This window comes from Stegastes partitus, unplaced genomic scaffold (genome assembly GCF_000690725.1).
Source record: "Stegastes partitus isolate 25-593 unplaced genomic scaffold, Stegastes_partitus-1.0.2 Scaffold384, whole genome shotgun sequence".
Lineage (NCBI taxonomy): Eukaryota > Metazoa > Chordata > Actinopteri > Pomacentridae > Stegastes > Stegastes partitus.
In genome coordinates this window covers 301,969-324,902 of record NW_007578115.1, presented here as the reverse complement: position 1 = coordinate 324,902, position 22,934 = coordinate 301,969, and positions in this window count along the sequence as shown.

Below are 22,934 nucleotides of genomic sequence, written 5' to 3'. Positions count from 1 at the left end.
GGCATCAATATTTGCAAAGAGCAACTAATACAAACCAGAGTACTTCAAAAAGTCTCTGCCTCACCTGCAAAAAGGGGCCTAATTCCCATTTTGGGAGTGTATACTGTATACTCTAAACCCTTGTATCACTGTCCACAAAAACTTTGAAGCAATCAAAGTTGAGAGAGAGATGAAAGCTTGGAGCTGGCTGCTGTTGCTCCACGACGGCACAGCTGGAAGAAGCAGCCAAATGTGGCTTTGAACTGTTGCCCCGTGAACCTTACTCACTCAGCTTTGGTATTTTTCTCTCCTCGAGCAACAGGACATCAGCTCAACTCTTTTCTCACCTTGCAAAGAAATGACGTTTGTGTTTTTGTAGACTGCGATATCAGCCTGCTGTAGTATACAGTGAACCAGCAAAGACCACACCATCAAACTGGAGCGTGGTTGTTTATTGGATGCAAATGAGCATCATGTTGGTGATGACTGAGTTGAGTTGATGCAGTGTGTGTTGGAAATGTTGAGTCAAGGATCAGCTCCCGGGCCAGTGGACCCCCAAGGAAAAGGAGAAGACAGGAAGGGGAGGTAGAGGTAAAGGTAGGGTGTGTGGGACACAAGAAGCGAGATTGAACAAGTGGAAAGTGCAGAGTGGTGTGTGTAGACATACAACAGGAAGGTGAGTGGTTGAAGGTGTCGTCCTGCTCCTGAACTTCAGCTAAAGATTTTATCTCCCATGTATGCCCCAAAATAGGAGTTGTGGTCCTTGTTTCTAGGTGAGGCCAAGAACTTTTTGAAGTGCCCACACTGTGTTTGCATGGTCCAAAACCCACCAGGAGTGCTTCAAATAGCTTCCCTGAAACCCCAAAAACGCAAGTGTTTGTTATTTCTTTGCAAGCAAAGGAAAGCTTGGAGCTGACATGTTGTTGCTCCAGGACAGTACACCTGTCCACACTGCACAGGTGGCAGCATTTCACTTCTAGAAGCCAGACGGTGCAGGTCGGGTTCATGGGGCAACAATCAAAGCCACATTTGGCTGCTTCTTCCACTGCCGCTTGTGTTGCGTGGAGAGACGCATTATAATGAAGGAACCACACCCTTGCTCCAAATCTTCCTCTATTTTCTTTTTTTAAATGCTTCAAACATTTGAGTTTTTGTAGATAGTACTTAAGGCTTTACAGTACAGTACAAAATGAAAGTTTCGCCCCTTGTTTCCAGGTGAGTAAAACGTAAACACAAGATGTAAATCTGTTCAGCAAATACCAATAGGAAGATTCTTCATTTTTGATTATAATGATCTCCCTGGGCACTCACCACAAGGCCAGCACATGGGTCTGCATTTCTTCCATGCTGTGCTGTGTAGAGAGCATAATTAAGTGCTTACCTAATCAGATTACTAGTTAAATATCTTAGGTAAACAAAAAAATAACAGTTTATTAGAAATCACCTGATTTTAATCATGTCAGCGAAGTATAAAGTTTGTGTGTCCTGTATTAGTGGTTCCCAAGATTAGTGTGGCTTTTCCCTGTGAACACCTGATCACCTTGAGGCTTCATCACATCCTTCTCAAAACAGAAATGTAAAAAATGTTAACCTGTGTGTAGCTGCCATCAGTCAGCTATACTATTTAAATTAATGTAATTATTTTAGAGTTAAAAACAGGAATAATTAAGTTAATAAAATTATATATTTTGTTGTTATGTACAAATAAGCTTAAAGATTGAAAAACGCAAAATGTTGATTTATTTATTTATTTTTTTTTTTTAAACAGAACCTTTCTGGGGAACAAATGTTACCTTGTTGGGCTCAGGTCATTTTTTTTTAGATGCAATATAGCAACCACCACATGGAGCAGTGCACCTGCTCATGTTATGAGTGAATAAGATGACTGAAGGAGAGTGCAATGTTTTCTTTTGGAAGTTTTCTCTCCAAAGTCTATGCAGCCAGTGAGGTGTGAAACGTATGCCTATTTTATATTGTGTTGTTGTTTGTGTTATTATGCATTTCTTTTCATTGTCATGTTCTAAATTTGTACTCAGACTCTTATATTTGTATGTTTATTCAGTTCTCATGGCATTGAAAAAGGCATTTTACCACTTCAGTATAACATCTGGAATAAATGTCTGCATGAAAAAGAACACCTTGTCATCTGTGGTTAAACTGGAGAGGAGCTCGTGTTCATTCTAAGGCCCTAATATGTGACAAGGGCTCACAGCAGACAGTGTCACAAGCCACAACATTTGTGTGTTTTACAACTAATGCTGAATCCTGATATGATGTAGCAACTTTGCTAAACTAAGTTTCCACTGTGTTAAAATGTTTTCAGGTGCTGCTGCAAACCAAAGCTTGGGTGATGTTTCAACACTCCAAACTGTGTTTCCACTGCACTTTATCACATTTAGTTTTTATTGATATACTTTTCATCTCAGCCAAGAGTGAAACATTTTTAAGTTTTATGCCATCTTTTGGATTCCCTGTGTTCCCACTGAGGTTTTTTTATGATACAAAAATTAAAGCTGGCAATAAAAGCAGGTGGATGGAAACACACTTACTAAGAAAATACTGGCTAAAAAATATGTGACTACTAATATTGAGGTTTAGTGCATATGCAGGGTTATTGTACAGTGCAGTTATCATAACACCGTAAACTCCTGACATATATTATAACACCACGCTGCAGTGCAGGATCCATTAGTGCGGCTTAATGGGAAAAGCACTGAAAAGGCTTAGACACAGTCAAACGCCAAAGCAGAGATCAGGCTATACATCAGCTTTTTGATATTTTGACACAATCCTAATGAATTAATTTCTGCCATATAAAATACGTCTTGCTCACTGTGATAAATTGTTAGATCTTTGCAAATCAGACAGCACTTTTTTTGAATGCAAACATTGCTCTCTTAAAAGTTTAAATGGATATTATAAAGTACTGCAGGAATGAAGCTTTACAACTGTGGAGAGAACTGGAAATGTGTTCGACAATATGAGGAGATGAGATTGTACTAATTTGTCATGCCATACTAACTAACTGCTTATATAAACCGTTGCAATAAGAATCCTGACTCACAAAGAAACATTAAGGGGGGGATAAACAAATCTGTTTGCCTGTTGTGTTCAAGGATCTCTGCTCTCTCTGCCCGCTCACCTCTGCCTGTCCAGGAGAACTCAATTATCTCGTCAGTGACAAATGTCTCACTCTTGCCTCACAGCCAGATGTGCAGCACAGCCTACTGCAGTGCATGTACCGGACATTCGGTCAACCAGAAAGGGCTCTGTGGTGCTGTGGCACTAGAAAAGGGAAGTGATCAACCCTAATAAGCTCTTTAGATACTTTTTAACTGCATAAATTGAAGGAATTTTTCCACATTGTTTTTTTTATTATTATTTGACTTGTATGTGACCATAAAGTTCAGTATCTTTGAGAACATACACAGAACCAGCATTATAGAAGATGAGCATGAAGGACAGGTTGTAATTATAGAAAGAAAACCGATACCAATGTTGAACACAGCAACTTAACAAGTGCGCTTGAGTAATGAAAAGACAAAAGATAACCTTGACTTGCTCACTAAACACCCTCTGCTCATCTCATAGTCTGCACACTACAGAGCATGTAGGCCATTTCAATTGTTTCATAAAGAGGCTAACCTTATTTGACAAGCTGAAATGAAATACTTTAATGCACTACCTGCACTTACGTGGTCTGCTGTCTGCTTGTATTAGTGTAAATATAGGACACGGGATGATGAGTTACAACAGCAGCAAAGACCTGAACAGAGTTTAAGGCTACACGGCTTGATAGCAGCAGTTGTAGGACACTGAAGTTACATCGAACCACATTTTACAAAAAAACTACAATCAGTTCTTTTGAGGGAACAGTTTTGCAGGCGTCGTCAAAAAAACCTTAAATTCATCATACAGTTTACTTGCAACATACATTAGAACGACAGAGCATCATTCTGCAATTTTAAAAAATCTATCTTGATGTGAGCCTGAAAGGTTCTGTATATCTTGCGTGTATAATGTATTTAATGGCGATGTTAAACATGAAAATGTTAGTGTGAAGGCTTTTCCTCTAGCTTTCCTCTGACTAACAGCATGTAAGTTATATAGAACTGCTGTCACCCCTGAATCTACTTTTCTCTCCTCCAGATTTGATTTATTTTCAGGGCTGCTGTGCTAATGCTTTCACAAAAACAACAATTTAACCTGAATGATAACAGCAAAAATCCATCCATCCATTATCTATACACCGCTTAATCCTCTATCACAGGGCCACACTTAAAGACAGACAACCAAGCACACTCACATTCACACCTACGGACAATTTAGAATCTCCAATTAACCTCAACATGATTTTGGACTTGTGGGAGGAAGCCGGAGAACCCGGAGAGAACCTACGCTGCACGGGGAGAACATGCAAACTCCACGCAGAAAGATCCCGGGTGTCCTCACCTGGACGTGAACCGGCGATCTTCTTGCTCCAAGGTGATGGTGCTAACCACCGACATAAACCAAAATGTTAAATATTACACTTGGACTAATCATGCTAAAGTCTCTTTGAATGAGGAAATGATAAGGCTATTAGAAATTTACAAACTGTATGAAAGTAATACTGTTTTTTTGGCATGACCCGTGACCGGTTATTCATACCTCATACATGAATATATGTCCTACAGCTATGATTAAAACATTTTATGTGAAAATAAAATTTAACCAAAATCCAATCTGGAGTTGAATGGGAGCTTTGAGCTTTGAGATCTCTACAAATTAGCTGGATGATTTTGGAGCAAAGCCAACCACATTATTGCCTACATGTTAGTGAGTTAATAAAAATTACAAACAATGTTTCTATCTTATACTATGTACCTCTTTTCCTATAAATTTGATTATACTAGTTTCTTAGAAATGTGATGCAATGTAAAATCTCCAAGATGAATTTTTAAAGTTGTAACATCAGTTATCATGAACATAAAGTCTGAGGTTTCATTTGGGTTTCTCAAGATCTATTCAGCAACTCATAAATAAAGTCAACATTGCTTTATCACCTTGATACTGCAAGACTTGTTGTTACTTTTTCACAATAAAACAACTGATGACAAGCATTGCCTCTGTTTGTGTCTAACAAACCTGGTTTATTGTAATGAATCTGTGACTTTACTGTTTACATGCGTAGAACTACAAATCTTAAATACGTCTTTTTTTAGTTTGTGCTAATTAAGTTTTGTCACAGCTGGAACGGACCTAATTGACCTCAATCTTGAGCAATGTCATTATTAAGGGGTATACAGTACATTTATTCAACAGCTCATTTCCTAACAAAATAAAAAGCATTTACTTCGTTGCTTTAAAAATAGAATTTTATTGCCAATTCTGGATTTTATCACCTTCATTAAATGTGCAAGTTCAGTTTATGGCAAAGGATATGGTTACTGCTTCAATTCTTCTGCATTTTAATGAGATCAGAAAAAATCGGAATATATTTGAAATTAAAAATTGTAAAGATAAATGGTTAGTTTTGCAAATATTATCATCTATTTTCCTTTTTTTTTTTTGACATACAGAAGTGAATTTAAGTAACTGTTGGTTAAACACAGTAGAGGCATCAAGATTTCTCGCTCCCTTGTTGGGGGTTTCCTGGTTATTCTTCACATCTCTTCACTTTACATCCTGTCTTTACTTGGCCTCTAAATCTCAGGTCCTTCCAAACCAACAACTGTTGTCGTCTCTATCAGCTTTTTTGTCAGTGCACAAGAATCAGTCAGCAAAAGAATAAAAGGCCAAAATTCCCAGATTGAAGCTTTGATAAATGTGTTTTTGTTCAGGATTCATCAGTAAATGAATCTTTACGTACACAACTTCTAAAGTGACTACGCTCTCAGGTTGATTTATTTTTCTTCTTTTAAGTCCTTACAGTGTGACAGCTGGTCACTACGTGCCAATGACTAACCTCAAAATAGCTCAGTGGTCAGGTGTTGCTCAGTAGCAGCATTTAGAGCTGAATCGTCACAGAGTTTAGTGCTGAACTAGGAATGCTGGGACAGGTGCCAGTTCAAGTCAGACTGAAGGGTCTGAGCTGCTACAGAACAAGCCGATCCGACCCCCGCCAAGCCTTTCACACAGCATGTTTACCCTTCTCTGAATGTCAAGACCTGCTGACAGATTATGAGACAAGAGGCCTTCATCATCCCACCATGTAAGAGCAAGACACCCAGATTAAAAGGGAACTCTTGGCAGTTGGTTTGTATCTTTTTGTGGTCCTTTTGTGCTTCTTTACAGCCATTTTGCACGCATTTGTATTCATGCTGCACCTCTTTTTGCTAGATTCCATCAGTTTGTCATCTGTTTTGTCTCTTTGTAGTAGTTTTGGATGCATAAGGGCATTCTTTGATGTGTTTCTGCAGTTTTTCAGTCTCTCTGTCTAGCCTTTCTTTGTTTCGTTGCATTGGTTTTTTTTGGTCAGTTTGCAACTTGCATAGGTTCTTTTGTGTCTGTTTGTAGTTGTTTTACTTTTTTGTAGCTTTATTGATTCTTGAAAAAGAGTTGTCACTTACTTCAGGCCCAGTGACCTCCTGACCTCAAGGGCACTTTGAGCTGAAATCCTTCCACATCTAGACCAATTTCTTGTTTTTCACTGTGGAAGATGTGGAAGTTCTATGAAACATGGTATTGTCCTTCTCAAATGATACCCACCCCATCAAACACTTTCACCTGCAGCAGTCAGGAATATATCAGCAGCAGTCCAACACTGCCCTCCAGTGGAATTTAAAAAAAAACAAACAACAAAAAAAAAAAACATATTTCCTTAACCGCTATTAAAATTGGGATTGAGTTCAAGGCAGGTCATGGATTATTTGACCAATTCCTCGTGAGAACAGTCTTATTAAACCAATTGGAAGAAACTTTGTCTTATCCACAAAGCCTCAGACATAACATTTGCCACATCAATAAAGATCATCTTATTCCTCAAGCACTCAACATTCTCCAGGCATCTACTTCCTTACCCAACGGAAATACCACCTTAGCCACCGTGAGCCTTTTTCTGTTTAAAGCATCATACGATTCTTATTTTTTATGTGTTTGTGTGATGGAAAGCGCATATTTTCAGGGAGCGATCACGCCAATGAAGCCATAAAGTAATGACGGAAATCTGGAACGCTACGGCAAAAGTTATGTTCAGTCTATATGATTTACATAAACAACAAATGGAAAGACTGAAGGCTTCTCCGCAATGAGTCACTTTTGGAGCAGACGGCATGATGGGAGAATTTGAGCAGGCGCTAAGAGGGCAGCAGAGGGCTTTGAGATATGTTTGCTGTAAGGTATGACTGTGTATCAACAATATTAAAGTGGATATATAATGTGATTATTACTAACCGCCAAACACGCTCGCGCACACACAGTCACACCACACAGGCATGCAGGATCGAGCGGCGGCCAGAGGCAGCACACAAACATGCGAAAACCCACACGCATGGCTGTGTACACCCACGAGTCCATGCACACATACAAGAGCTGAGTGCGAAACCACATATACACACAGGAGCGCTCGCTCGCCATAAACCACATTCAAACACACACGCACACTCCTGCAGCGCATACCTCCCCACTACTGGTCCAGACCCAGACACCGCATGCCAGTGCACCTCGCTCCCTGAGCCACAGGCCGCAGGAGTAGAAGAAGAAACAGATGGGTACCAGCTGTTTGGATGAGAGCCCCGGGTACACAGCTACTGTATTGCACCACACACACACACACATATACACACACACATGCAAGCATGAACACTTGAACTGATTCAAGTTGTTTAACTGCAGCCCTGCCTATAGTGTTTCTAGTATTTACTCACACCGTGTTAACAAGTAATGTATTGTTAGTGCTCTGGTAAACAATTCAAAAACTCTCTGCGCTGGGAACAGAGCTGCTTCCTGTTTTACCATTAGGCAGTTTCCTTCTGTTAAACGCAATGCGGTGTGTTTATGGTAATTATGCTGATGTTTCAAATTACTACCTATTTACTGATGTTAAAATGCTACACAGGAAGATTAGGGCAAACTAGAGTTTGATATCGTTTCAGTTTTCTTCGCATTAATTTAGAGGATAAAAGAGAGAAAAGGAAGATGGAAATCAGAGACTATATGTAAACTGAGCAGAAATAACAATACAGTCCAAAAAGTTAAATATATAATCCATCAAAAAAGCCCAAAAGATTTTAAGGTGGTTTAGACAGGACTCACTGATTTGGCTTTTCAAAGACTAGCACATCAGAATTTAAATGAAAGAATAACTGTGAGGTCAAAGTGCTGACTGAGTGTGTTCAGGTCCATATTCAACAGCGTAGGAATGATACAAGCGGTTCTTAGGTTAAAATGCAGAATGCACTTGACGAGCCAAAGCAATAATTCCACTGAACACGTGTTTCACTGTTGTAGAACGAACTGAAGGCAAAAATCCCCCAAAACAAACAAAGAAGTAATCATAGACTTCAGGTTCTTAAATACAGATTTGCAACCACATATTAAAGCTGCAGCAATCAATATTTCTTTTATTAAAGGCACTGCTATGGTAAAAGTCAAGTTGTTTTTTTTTGTTTTTTTTACTTGTTAGCGTCTGTGTGATGTTTTATGTAAATGCTAAAAGATATATCACGAGTAAAATACGCAGTCAACGCCATGACTGAGCACCTCAAAAATGTAGCATACAGATGGCAATATAAACACACAGACTCAGACTTCTGGGGTTTCATACATAACACACCGAAAGGACCAATTCTGTCGCCTTCTGGTACCATTCTTTAGAATTGGTTTCTGGTTCAAACATGTATGGCTAAATTGCGCCAATATTACAAGTAGTCATTTTGTAACGTAGAGTACTTTTACAGTGATTGAGCAGAATCTTGGGTGTGCTGGTGTTCTCAGGTTGCAACGAGATGTGGAGACTTCATAGATCCACATTCTAGAGGAAGTAATGGTGTGGTGTTAAAGTTATGGCCATTTTAAGGCAGGAATCAAGTATCCATCCATCCATCCATCCATTATCTATACACCGCTTAATCCACACTAGCATCGTGGGGGGGGGGCTGGAGCCTATCCCAGCTGACTCACCAGTCTATCACAGGGCCACACTTAGAGACAGACAACCAAGCACACTCACATTCACACCTACGGACAATTTAGAATCCCCAATGAACCTCAACATGTTTTTGGACCTTGTGGGAGGAAGCCGGAGAACCCGGAGAGAACCCACGCTGCACGGAGAGAACATGCAAACTCCAAGCAGAAAGATCCCAGGTGTCCACATGGGACGCGAACCGGCGATCTTCTTGCTGTGAGGCAACCGTGGTAACCACCACGCCATCTTGCGGCCCGAGGAATCAAGTATTTTCATGGAAAATCTTCTAAATATGTAACTTTTAAACAGAGATGGGTTCTAAGGCTTTAAATCAGTGACTGGAGAAGGACTTTCATAATGGCTCAAATGACTTTGTAAAGGGGCCATATTGTGCAAAATCTAGTTTTCATTGCTTTTGAACATAATTACATGTCTCCAATATGTCGAGAGACCCACAATATATAAGAAAAGTCAATCTTTTTTTTTTTTTTTTTTTAATTGATCAGAAAGTGTGTTTCTAAATGATTCGTTGTATTTAACTGCCCATTGTGATGTCACAAGAGGATAAGCACCACCCCAGCCAATCACTAGAGAGAGGAGATGCAGAAAGAGATGTGGTTGCAGCCCTAATCCTAAAAGGGGTGTTGGCAGCAGCAGCACAGTTGGATTAAAGCTACTGAAACAATCCCATTTGGAAGAGAGCCACAACCAGGGGTATCATACCAAGTAGTAGAATGAATAATGTGTACATGAGCTGGAACTTAAAGTACACTTTAGAGGCATATGAGACTTACAATAACTTGTTCAACGAGGGTGTACTATGGGACCTTTAAGAGAGGAGTGGCAGTAAAAGAGTGAGTTGTCCTCACATTTATGGAGCATCTTTAGCGTCTTTCAGCTTGTTTTAATGCATATGGCCTGCAGCTTCTCTGTTTTGGTTCTTTTTTCCTGCTTAGCCCCAAACAACAAATTTGTGACCATTTGCTGAACATTTTGAAGCTTAAAGCTGTGAAAGAATCAGATATTTTTCTCAGGAGGGGCCCAAAGCAGAGCTTAAAGGAGAGTAACATCAGATGGACAGAAACACAAATGTGATTTTTTTAAAAATCAAATAAATAAAAATCCCCTGGTTTATTTACAATGGCTTAATTTGTTTATGCTAATTATCTAAATTACTGATGGTCCGCGAAAATTTAGGGAACTTAAAAACCGCATTTTAAAAAAACTGACTTTTTTCATTTCAAGTATAATGTCCTGCTGGACAGAGGCAATGGCACAAAAAATGTGTATATGAGGATATGAAATGAATTTATCTTTACAAGTTTGTTTTCTCAGCAACTGCGGTCACTTTTCCCTAAATAGATGTCAAGTTGACTGTCCACAATGAGGCCAGCAGACACTGTTGATCATTCACAATTCTCCATTTCTGTCTTTCCTTCTTTCTTTCTTTGTATTTCCTCCACAAACCCAGCAATTTCTGATCCAACCTCAGCTATCAACTTTCTTCCTATGAGTCAGTTGAGGTGGTGACTCCTTCAGCTCATTACAACATGACTTACCCAAACCAAAACTCTCCTTCTGCTGCCTGAGATGCATGTTTCCTCTGTCTGAATGCCATTAGTTACAGCCAGCGGTTCTTCCCTCTTATTACACTGACTTTGAACATAATCTGTCTCATTAAATAAAAATATAACATTGTGTGAAGTACAGTAAAGTTAGGGCTTAATTCATCAGTATTTGAGGCTGCTGCGACAGTAGTGCCACTACAAACGTGACATTAAACATCACAGAACGCCATCTGCGCAGCTTACCGGCATCCTTGGAGCAACACTCAACACCGTACTGGCTTATTGAACAGTGCGCAGGAAAAAAATGACAAATGGAAATGGTATTGTGTGTGTATGGTTGACCACGTTCGTCCTGTGATTTCCAGATTCAGCGCTGATGTGGTCTGGCCATTGTGGGTTTAGAGGGCAGACTGGAGCAACAGTAGGCTGGTTCGGGATCTTTTTCCCTCTTGAAGCCAACAGGATGTCTTTAATGAACCACAGTGTGTTTGAACTGTCGCATCTCGCCATACGAGCAGTCCAGCCCTCGTCGCTGGCGTGCACAACATGAAAAAGGAAGACGCAATGAAATGAGAAACATGCTAACAAGTTGATGTATCGAATCCAGGAAATGCCGCCTCCGAGACAAAGACCACAAATCAAATGTTGGCCATAATGGAGGGGAACGTCTTTGGGTCTCGGGAGACTGAGGCAGCCTTGTTCTTGTTGTGCCCAGGCAAGTGTTTTCTGTTCCCTGTCGCAAATGTCTTCATGTCACATTTGCTGCAGCCACAGAATCAAATCACAGCCAATGTTTAAATGAAGACTGCAGCCAATTTTTTATTTATTTTTTGATTCCCTTTTGAGGGTTTTAATGAAACACTATTGGTTACCACACCTTCTGGTGCACCGACTGACCCCGCTTGATTAGCAGTTGCCGGCGAGTGAGTTTACCTGTTACATCCACAAGATGGTGTTGCTGGTGTGTCATATAAACTGGCCTGAGCCGCGGTGCCAGTTTTTGTGGCAACAACAAAGAGAAAACAAGCTCACATCATTTTCACGATAACTGCAAACTGTGGTGATGGTTCAGTAACTGTGAGTGTTGATATGCTGCATATTGTTTCAATTACTCCAAACTGTTGTTCCAGACCATGCCATAGGAAAATGCTCAAAATACTCCATGTTTGATCTTGTGGGCTCTTGTGAAACTGGAAATGAATGGTGATTAACTATAATGATGATCATCATGGTGAAAGGTTTTGTGCCACAGGTTATTTGACTATGTGCGCCAGCCTATGCAGAGCAGGCCTATAAAGGAAAGTCTTCCAAAACTATTACTGTTTGTGAGGAATATTGCATATGAAAGAGTCACGTTCTCTTTGATTAAACAAAACAGAGATTATTTACAGGCAGCAAATAAATTTGTATTCTATTTATTGTCAGCAAATTATGATGGCAATAACTTAGATGCGAAACCTATAAATGTGTGTCAAAGTTGTTGTTTTTTTTGTTTGTTTGTTTTCCGCATCGCATAGCAGTTGGAAACAAATCAACTGCTGAAGTCGAGTTTAGTTTTATTTGTGTGTGCGTGTGGTGTTGTAGTGGGAGGCTTTGTAGTGTTGAGTGAGGAAGAAGGCTATGGCTATGATTAAAGTAGGCACTAAAGCAAAGGTGGTAATTGGGATCATAAACACTCACTTTTCCATTTACCCCTCTAATGAAGCGTTCCTGTTTATTCTGAGCAACCGATTCATCAGAAAAGCTGCATCCACTCTGCAGCCCGCCCAACTGTTTAGCACTCGTCAGAGCCGTTGATATTATTTGAGTGGCATGATGAAGGATGTTAGCAAATACCGTACGGGTGTGCAGTACGTAGCACAAACATGTATGGAATACTCGTGTGCAAAGTCACTGTGTCTTCAAGGGTTGATGCTGTAGTGGTAGGACACTGCTTGATCTTCAGTGTTTTATATATCAGAAAAATATACATTTTAAACAGTAATATTCGTCAAGTTTCTATTCAAATTGTGTGCAAGTTTCTATCAAATTTCCAGAAAATCAGCGATAGAAAAATACATATTAAAGCTTGTTTTAATCCTTTACTGTTATGTGAACACCAGGAGTTGAGTGCATCAAAACAAACAGATGGTGGCGCTCACTCTCCATTCAGGTGCCCTTAAACCGCTGCAGAAGAAAGGGATGTAATTAGTCAAACCAAACCTTAATGTATTTCATTGAGGAAATAGTTATGAGTCAACATTGATCTGATGTTTTTTACCTGCTGTAGTTTTTAATCCCTCCAGTGGAGCAGATGTTTCAGCGATGCACATACATATGTACTTTATGATTCACTGACTTAATTCTGTCTGTTTTTTCACTTGTTTGCCTCTGAATTTAGTTTGCATTTTCAACCATTGGCCCCAATCTTTTGCTTTGTTTTAGTGTTCTCATTCGATAAGATATAAAATTTGACTTTGTGATAAATATTGTGGATCAACACTGGACCAGATTGTGACAGTGTGCACCACTTGAAGGAAGCTCAAGCTACATAATGATACCTGAGCACCTGTTCATGGACACATCTGATTTTTTTGTCTTGTTAACATGTCCATATGTTGCATTTTATAAGACATATCTAGAGCAAATTAGGGAAGTGGTGGCTCAATGGTTGAGGGTGTTGATTACTATTAAGGTTGAGAGATCTAACTTCAGTGGCACCAAGCTGCAACTGTTGAGACCTTAAGTATTGCCCTTAACCCTAAGGCTGCAATCTGACCCAGACCACCAAACAAGCTGGGATATGAAAAAAGAGAAAGTCATGCTGCCGTATTTGTGACTATTAAAGGCCTCTTCTTCTTCTTAAAAGTTTTACTCAACCACCATGGCTGAGCTATCTCATCAGATTCAGACTTCCCATGTAACTAACCCAAGGAATCAATCCTGTCAGCTTGCAGAGTTGGTCTTCTGTTTTGAACTTGGTAAGCTGAATTATTTCAAAATCTTGCCACTGTGTAGAGTAGTTTTACAGTTTTTGAGCAGAGTCCTGGGTGAGCTGGTGTGCTTGAGCTGCAGCACATAGCAAAGAGGAAAATGGAGATGGAGGAAAGGACTTTTCAATAGATCTGCGCATTATATCAGAAGCAACAGTATAGAGTTACATCTAAGCTGTTTAAAGGCATGAAGGGATTATTTTCATGGGGAAGAAAATCTTAATGACATTTTGATACATGAAAATTAGTTTTTAAGGGTTAAATCAATGACCAGTGAGGGACTTGAAGCTCTATTCAGTCCATGTCTTGGTTTCCCAGTCACCCTCGACTGCACTCCTGTCAGTTGCTCAGAGCCTGGCACACCTGCTTGCAGGTCAAATTTATTTGTTGGCCTAAAACTGTTTCTGCAAACTGATATTTTGGTTTTGGCCTTACAGATGCACACAAGAAATATACTCACATCATCACAAGAAAATTTCTTCAGCAATTGCCATCATAAAACTGAGTTATTTTCCATGGCTATGATAGGTGAAAGTAAAACTAAAGCTTCAGGGGTCATAAAAGAATCAGGTCTAATTCTTAGCTAAACAGTCATTTTTCATGCATTTTACTGCAATTAACCTTGCAAATTTGACCGTGTTTAGTCTCCCCTAGTTGTGTCTTTATGAAAGCACATAACACTGGAGGACAGAGCTGTCACGCAGTCCAGACACAGGCTTGTTTTACTGCTGATCTGGGCTCTGCCAGGCTCTCCGCCCACCGTGGCGGTGGCTGCTGTAGCGCAGGGAGGCCGACAGCAGAGATATAAAGCCAAAGCAACTGACAGCTCATAATCGTAAATTTCAGGAGGGAAAATTCAATGTTGCTCTTCGCATCAGGGCAACTGTGTTTTTCATCAGCGGAGAAAAAGTCACGGGGTGTTGCATCGGGACATTAAACTCGGACATATTTGGATCAAGTGTCAGGTGGTTGTGTTTGATATGTGTTTTAATGAGACGTGTCCTCGCTTTGCAGTATCAGAGGAACCAACATGTCACAAAACCCAAAGTATATAAGCAGCTCATCAACTCTGGGTGTATTTTCACTGCTTTGACAGATGTTTTATTATGACTGGAAGTGTTTAACTAAATATTACGCCTGCCCTCTGGCTGCTTAGATTAGGATCAGTTTAACATTCTTCTCTTTCCCTTTTAAAAAGCAACACAGATCAATTAGGCCATCTGCATTTCCAGCTCAAGCCCACTTTTAAACATGATTCTTTTCGACTTTGCCCCTCGCCCAGTGCAAGGAACTTTAATTTATCGTAATCCTTTGAAGAGGGGACCTGGAGGAAGCTCACCCAGCCAGTGTGTTCCCTTCGCCTTTCCAAGTCCAAATGCTGCGTGGCATGTTTGACATAGCAAATGAAAGGAATAACGCAGGTTGTCAGGTAGGAAAGAGCCAGGCTACAAGGCCACAGCAATCAGGAAAACTTGGTCCGGCGCAAGGCATGACTTCAATAAAATACCTCCAGTCCTACTTTTAAAAGCATTAGTCCAGGGCAAATTAAAAAGTAGAGTGCAATTAAAAGAAATCACTGTGTAAATGTTAGCATGTGGACGTTTTTCTTTTTCCTTTTCCCTTTTTTCCCTTCCTCCTAGCTGAACAAAGAATGCCCCAGAGGCAGAGCCGTGCAGCTGCTGAATATTACTACATCCATGTGTTTTAAATAAGAGCCCATTATAATCAAAATCATAAAAAAGGTAATGTGGCTCTCCTAAACATTTAAATTTAAGTTAACCAATGTTGAGTTGAAGCATTTGTGAGCATTTTTGTAGTTCCTAATTGAATGAATATTTGGAAGAAACAGATTAAGCAGCCATCAAAGAAGCCATTATTTGAAACAAATACATTGCTATTAAAAGCAGTTAAAGAAATGGAACAAGTAATTGATGGCTAGTTGTATTTCTCCAAACAATATTCCGTGTCTGCCCTTCTGACCGGATGATGCATTCAGGGAAAGGCTTCTGTTATGCAAGACTTCAAGAAACCTTATTGACTGATACAATCAGCTGTGTGTGAGGTATTATAGATTGTGTTTTTCAGCTACCTTAACCTACTGTGGGGTCTGTGCCAGCGTAATGCAACATCAGAATTATGTGTTCTGGTGGCCACTGATCTTGCAATTGATTCCTGGGCGTCACCACAAAACTCATTTCTCCTGAATGTCCTGCCAACCTCCACAGCTACTTGAGTACTGCTTTTTTTACTACGTTATGCTTGTATAATTCTATTTATTCTATAGATAGAGTTACAAGATATTTTTCTGATTAGGATTTTACACGACAACACATAAGCTCATAAAGTTCATTCTTCAAGATTCAAGAAGTGGATCTTTATCTTTTTGGCTCACGGCCCCTTCCAGAAACAAAGCGTCGGAGGAGGTTATCACAATTTATGCATCTACTTATCACCAGATATAATCTAATGTATATTATATATTATTTTCTGACTCCCCAGACTTATCTTGTTATCATTTTCATTTGATTAAACTAGCAGGTGATCTACAACTTTTTTCTCGCTTGAGCCCACCATCAGGTGTTTGTTCAGTTTCCCTGCTTCGATCAAGCTCATTCAGTCCTGTTTTTTTTAGATAGTGAGCTCAGTGAGAACTGCAGAACTAATCGTACATGAAGCAGTATACATTATCAGGATTAAGAATTTATTACTGTAATCCACAAAAGTACATCATAACAAGTACTTGATTAGTCTTTTGTACTGTTATTTCAGTACGATTTTAAAATTAAAATCACTCAGGATAGAGTGTCTTTATATTGTGGCATTTGTATTCATTCATTCATTCATTTGCATTGAAATGTGTCGGGCTCATTTACAGTGTAACCAGGTCGGCAGGGGCATCAGCCGAACAGGTCATGGTTGTCGATATTTAGTACTTTCTGGAAGCGTGGTTTGAAGAAAAAAAAACTAAACAAACTAAAAAATTACATAAGAAGACAAGAAATTTATCAAATCCAGCTCATTAAAAAGCCTCCATATTTCGACAGCCTATAGTAGTCAGCAGAGATCACACAAAGTGGATTTGAAATGAATCCTTTTTAAAGAAACCAGAGGCCCAAATTGCAGTTACATTCTGTGGGGCCTGCTGGTCTGCAGAAGTCTGCTCATTGCTCAACCCTTTAGTTAAAAGTCACTGAGGGTGTCGCCTCACACCAGGACAGATGAGTTTCCATGGGAGGAATGAAGATGTCTGGCCAAATCCACTTTTCCCCCTTATTAAAATTGATATTTCCGAGCTGTCAGAGGGTGAAGTCTGGGTTTGCAGCGACTCGTGCTGACTTCTCGCTGACAGTGGGCTTCCTCTCTCCATACGTTCAGCATCTCCTGCGGCTCTCCCTCCCACTTTGTCGTATGGCGGGTTCCCTACGGGTCCCAGGCCAGCACGGCTCTGGCAAGCTGTTCCCTTTTCACTTAGCGGCGCACACTAATTTACTGAGACTCGACACTGTTTTGGGTCCGCGGTGCAATTCCCACGTTCCAGCTGAGAAAATATATCATTAGTCCCTCATCGTGTAATGCTTGCCACGTTACGTTATAAAAGCTGGGTGTAAAGCGACATGGATAAAACAGGAGCAATTTCCAGTGTGCCTCATTTCGACCGACTGCTTGGAATAAGTGGTGGGCGTTAAGAATTTGAAAAGGGGACAAGATGCGGTGTTGAAAAGGCCATTTTGCTTACTAAATACTCCTGGGTGGCTGGAAGACTAAGCATTTCCATTGCAAATGTCTCCAGTAACGTCTTACAGCCATATGAGTGGAGGTCTTTACGAGGCTTCCTTGAAAGTTATATGGATTAATTAACTTTCCAGGCAAATTAAGATTCCATGCTAATTGTAGTCTAGGTAATTTTAATGAGATCTGCACAGAAGATGGGTAGTTCACAAATAAGTTCCTTCTCCAGCTGATGTTTAAGTCTTTGCTGCGAGGCTTGATAAAGAATAAAAAAGAAGGTTGTTTACCACTCGGAGGCCTTTGCAGCAGACCGACATCCGCGGGACTGTCGCCGAGCGCAGCTAACGCGTTGCTCTGTCATTACGCGCCGAGAGTGAGTGAAGACCCTTTTTTGGCACAAGACCACAGTTTGCTGGGTTTTTCACTTCACAAACATTTTTACAGGCGTGACAGGCTGCGACCGAGCAGGCCGCAACAGACAGCTCTGTCACCTCAAAACAACCACCCCGCAGGGCCACACGAGACGGCTAAATATATCACTTCCCAGGAAGCGCCAAAGAAACTGTTGAGTCTGACCGGCTATCTTGTGGCTTAATTAACAAACACAGGACACAGCCGAAGGAAATTAGAGACCAGCCAAGGCTCTTTGGATGGCTGCTTTGTAGGCATTACCACACGGCAACCGCAATGCAAGTAGCTCCTCATATCATATCAGTCATCGATGCTGTATTGGACACCCAGCTGCCTTGCTTCGCATGTTTATTCTCTGTTTACTTCGTACTCCTACCTATCCAGACTGCTTAGAAACCATCTCCATCCTTCTATTTTGCTAATCACAAGTGCCCAAGTCATTCATGTGGCAACAATTTGGGTCGGCCGACACCCAGTAGCAAATGCTCCTGACCCTCTTTCTGCCCCCTCCAGCCTCCCCTCAGCACCCACTGGGAAGCCACATCTATCGGCGGAGCTCTCAGGGCCCTGACTGGGAGCCTCAGCCCATTAAAGCCTGTGTGTCTGCATCTATGAAGTGGAGGTATTACAGGTTACAAAACGTTGTTCCGGGCCTACATGTGACCCTAACTTAGTAATGAGCGCGGCAGTCTCCTGCACTGTATTAAACACTTAAAACAGTTTCAGAAGCTCTGTAATTCTATTTAATCAGCTGCGCAGAGCAATTTTTTATGGAAGTTTCTAGCAGGCATCAGTGCTATGTTGCAGATTTTAATGGAAGTTACTCAGCAGATAATTAAAACAAATTAAACGAGCATGTCACTGCAGTGGTATCTGTTATTTATATCTTTTATAGGGGTTGGTGGAAAAGGATGAAAAGGCAAAATTCATAGATGAGTTTATTACATCCTCATATTAGGAAACAGAGAAGCAGTTTAACTTCTTTTTTTTCACCTACAGTAGCAGAACGCGGATTTTGTTGGTGCAAGGGCTCCTGTTAAATTGTTTCATTGCCACAGAAAAAGCAGTGCCCTTTGACTGCTTGCAGAAGACATCATCCGCTTACAAGCTCTCGCTATAAAACCCATGCACGTCGTAATAAGCCCCGCTTTGTTTCTAATACATCCAAGTGAAAACATTTATTGGACTAATTACAACGGTCTCGCATTGGATTTTTCTTCCTGTGTTACACGTGCTTTGGCAAAGTTCCCAGTATTGTATCAAGACGTCTCACCACTCATGACTGCGGCGCTACCTGCCAGGCATGGAGAGACAAGGAGCGAGGGAAAAGCACCGCGGAAGAAAACCAGGAAAAGGGGATTAAACGCCTGCTCTGTTGCAAAGGTCTGAAATATCTCCTCAGGTGACATTTTCTGAGACTTGAAACAGCCTCTGCTGCCAGGGGAACATTTCATCAATGATATTTAAAATGTTTACACACCTTTTAACCTGAAGTCTACTGCCATTCAAAGCTAAAACAACAGTCTGTCAAGTAAGGTTCATGGTCGGATTCATGGTTCTTGTGTGTACTTATGCAGAGTAAGGAAGATGAGGTATTGACACTGTTGTTGGCTTGGTTTTGAGGATCAGCTGAGATTGTGACGTCAAAGAAGCAATGAAGCAATCAAGGTGTTAGGATTTTATTATTATTATTATTATTATTTTATAAAGAATAGCTGGTAGGAGCAGAATAGATGAAGGAAAGTGTGTAAGTCGTGATGACACAAGGACAGATGGAATCAGGGCCTTAGACCAGGGGGATACAAGACTATCTCTGCAACAGTGGTGCACAATAGATTTAACTAGGGTTTATATGATTTTATTTCATTTATTTGTTTTACAGTGATCAACAGAAATACCTTTATATCAAAATTTAAAACAAGTCTCTACAAACTGATCTTGATTATGTGGTTTGTCTGCACATAGTCTGCTGTTACACGGTGAACCTTCAATGTTTATGGCTTTTGCGGGGGAGGGAATCACATAATAAGTGTAGTGCTTTCCAGGAAGCATATGCAAGACTACAACATAACACCAAAATTGAGAGTTCTGGCCATCAAATTGAACACTTGGTTACACCACACATCAGCAGAATTGCAGCGGGATTGTTCTCCACAGCAATATGTTGGAAGGCTTTTTCTGAAAGTCATGCAGAAGAATAAACTTGCAAATCGCACACTTCACTTTTAGATATTTCCAAATATCAAGGCAGGAATAGTTTCAAAATACAAAAGTGATTGTCCTTAAGGAGCACTTTAGGCCTCAGTCCAGATGTGTGGCAGAACTTGAGCTCAGTGTGGAATCACCGTCCTTCATCTTGACAGATGTTAGGTAATTCAAACAATGTATATGCCTTTTCTTTTTCACCTTGTGCTTAGCAAGCATTTGTGCTTTTCTGTCAACAGGAATATTCTGGAGTAGAACTGAGGAGATTTACTACAAAAAATATACAGTATTTAACTTATTAGAAATTAATATTACACGTCACAGTTGTTTCACATATTATTTGAACAAAAATACACTCCAAATACGATCAGCAAAATGGTCTGTATCCACCATGGCTTGATATGAATCTGTTAGCTCAAATAGTGGCTGAAAGATAAGGTGTTGTTTTAAAATATGTGCTGATTTCAATAGATTTGGATCCATTTGTAGTTGTTGACACTGATGTTGCCAGCACAAGGGTCAGGAGGGTTATCAGCAGGGGATTTTGGTTATTGCAATATAATTCCAATGTATGCATTATGTATCTTAATCAAAGTCTAAAAGTGCAAAAAAAAAGACCAAAAAAAACCCAAGTTTTTTTCCTGCATCACTCTAATGTTGCATCATATGCCAAGGCCAGAGGAGAAAACTTGGCCAAAAGTCCAAAGCTTAATGATCTGTGGATTCCTGGAAGTAGGCAAGTTCTGCCAGTTGTGGAGCAACACGAGCCCAACTGGGTATAAACACCTACCAGACAAAACCCAACAATAGTCCAAAAAACATCTGACTATGTCCATAAGACTTGAAATATTGAACATAAAAGAATTGCACATGTATGGTGCATTTTGAACATCATTTGTTGATTCAGACAGCTAGTTACAGACTCAGTGAATACTGATGTTTCCTGGCTGGTGATGTCTGTTGACTTTAGCATAGTCATGCAAAACAATCACACAAGCCAGGACAGAAATCAATACACAAGAGAAAGCAAAAGTATTGAGGTTTTATTTACTCCCGATTAGGTATTCATTTGCGATGACTTTATTTATTTTATTTTGGAATGAATAAAGTGATGACAGAAATTGTGCTCACTTCATGGTTTTGTTGACAGTTTCAATTGTTATTTCATTGTTATTACGTTCTGTATGCAGCAAAGAAGAAACAAAATCATTCAAATATCCAATCTGATTTGTCTTTTTTAAATCTACAACTGCAATAGAACTGTAGCTCTATTAAACTAGCACAATTATCCACCAGTGTAATTACTTATGAAAGTTTTTTCCCCAGAAACCCACGATTGCTGTCGTGACAGCTGCTGCTGACTTGAAGAGAAGAGAGGTGGACGCAGTGTTGCCAATAATTATAGCATTTGTACACGTTTCAGCTTTGGCTATGCCCTCTCGACCCACATTATGCGCCTCTCTCCTTCCACTGTTCCACTGCCAGCGATGCTAGGGCAGGAGGAGAGCATCCCTCTCTGCTTCCACTCATGGAGCAACTGCCACGATTAATTAAAGTGACAGTTGTAGACCGTTTCCAGGCCAACGCTGACCAATGGATTTTAGGTGAAGACACATAGACAATAGATGTGGATGAATTCTGGCACATTGTCTCTACTTTGTAGATCTTCAGTGTTGTAATAGTATTCAGTGAACTGTTGTCTTGCATAGATCTGCTGTGTATCCACAGTGCTGACACAGTGCAAGTAGGTCTGACTGCAGCTCAGTATCATCCTGCACTGGCTTGTTTATATTTCTTTCACCCAATAAACTTTGGGCTATATTCAGAGTAATTTGTCTGCCTTTATCTTTGTATTTAGAAGGGATACTAAGTGATACAGATCAGCCATTATTTGATACGATTCCAGATTTTTTTTTTTTACAGTTTCATGTTTATATCAAGAAAAATGTTTTGCATTAGGAAGTTATTGCATTTTTAAAAAAAATTGTACATGTATCCATCCATTAGCTATACGCCGCTTAATCCTCTATTTTAAAGATTTTAACAGCAAATTCCAAAATGATAACAACAACAACAACAACAACAACAACAACAACAACAACAACAACAAAAATGAGAATTTAAAAAAATTAACCAAAATTTTTACCAGTTTGGTTAATTAGGGTTTCAATTACTCCAGGATAATAGACGTTTTTGTGTACCAAATGGTCAGAAATGCAAAGATTTCTGTCAAATAAGTTAACACTGACTCACTGCCTTCAGTGTATGCAGACAGATCATGCTGAATCATCTCCAAAAGCCCATTCTGAGGCAGGAACAACCCTGAACACTTTGTAATGCATTCTAAAGTCAATCTAGATTGCATTGCACATATTCCTGTATGACATTATCATTGTTGTTGTGGTGGTGGTGATTACATGCATCTTTGCAATATTGAGCCGTACTCAATATTAGTGACTCAAGGACATTTGAAAGGATAATATTGGACATTCTTATGCATGAAATACTCTCGAATATGTGTTTCCTGTTAAATTGACCAAGGTGGAAAAACTGAAACAAAACCCTTAATCTATTTGTTCAATACCCCCAATTTATTTTAAGCCTGAATACACAGTTTGCAGAAGTTAATTGTGGTTTAATTTTTACTGTGATTTGTATTGTATGCATTGTGATATCACTAAAGTTCTGAGAAGATATAAACTTTATTTATGAAGAGTAAATCACATTGTCACAATCATTTTATGAGAAGATGTAAAAAATATTCATGGTGTATATTGACTTGGGCTGCTGTTGCCTCATCACTGGCAGCGTTGCTTCCAGGAATAAAATTGGCATCTCCCTGTGTGATGATGGGAAAGCGAGTGGGAAAGTTACCAAAAGATGGCAAATTTTGAATTTTTAAATGCTTCACCCCAGTGTCTGAGTCATTCATTTTTTTCTTTCTTCCTTATTTGGAAGACA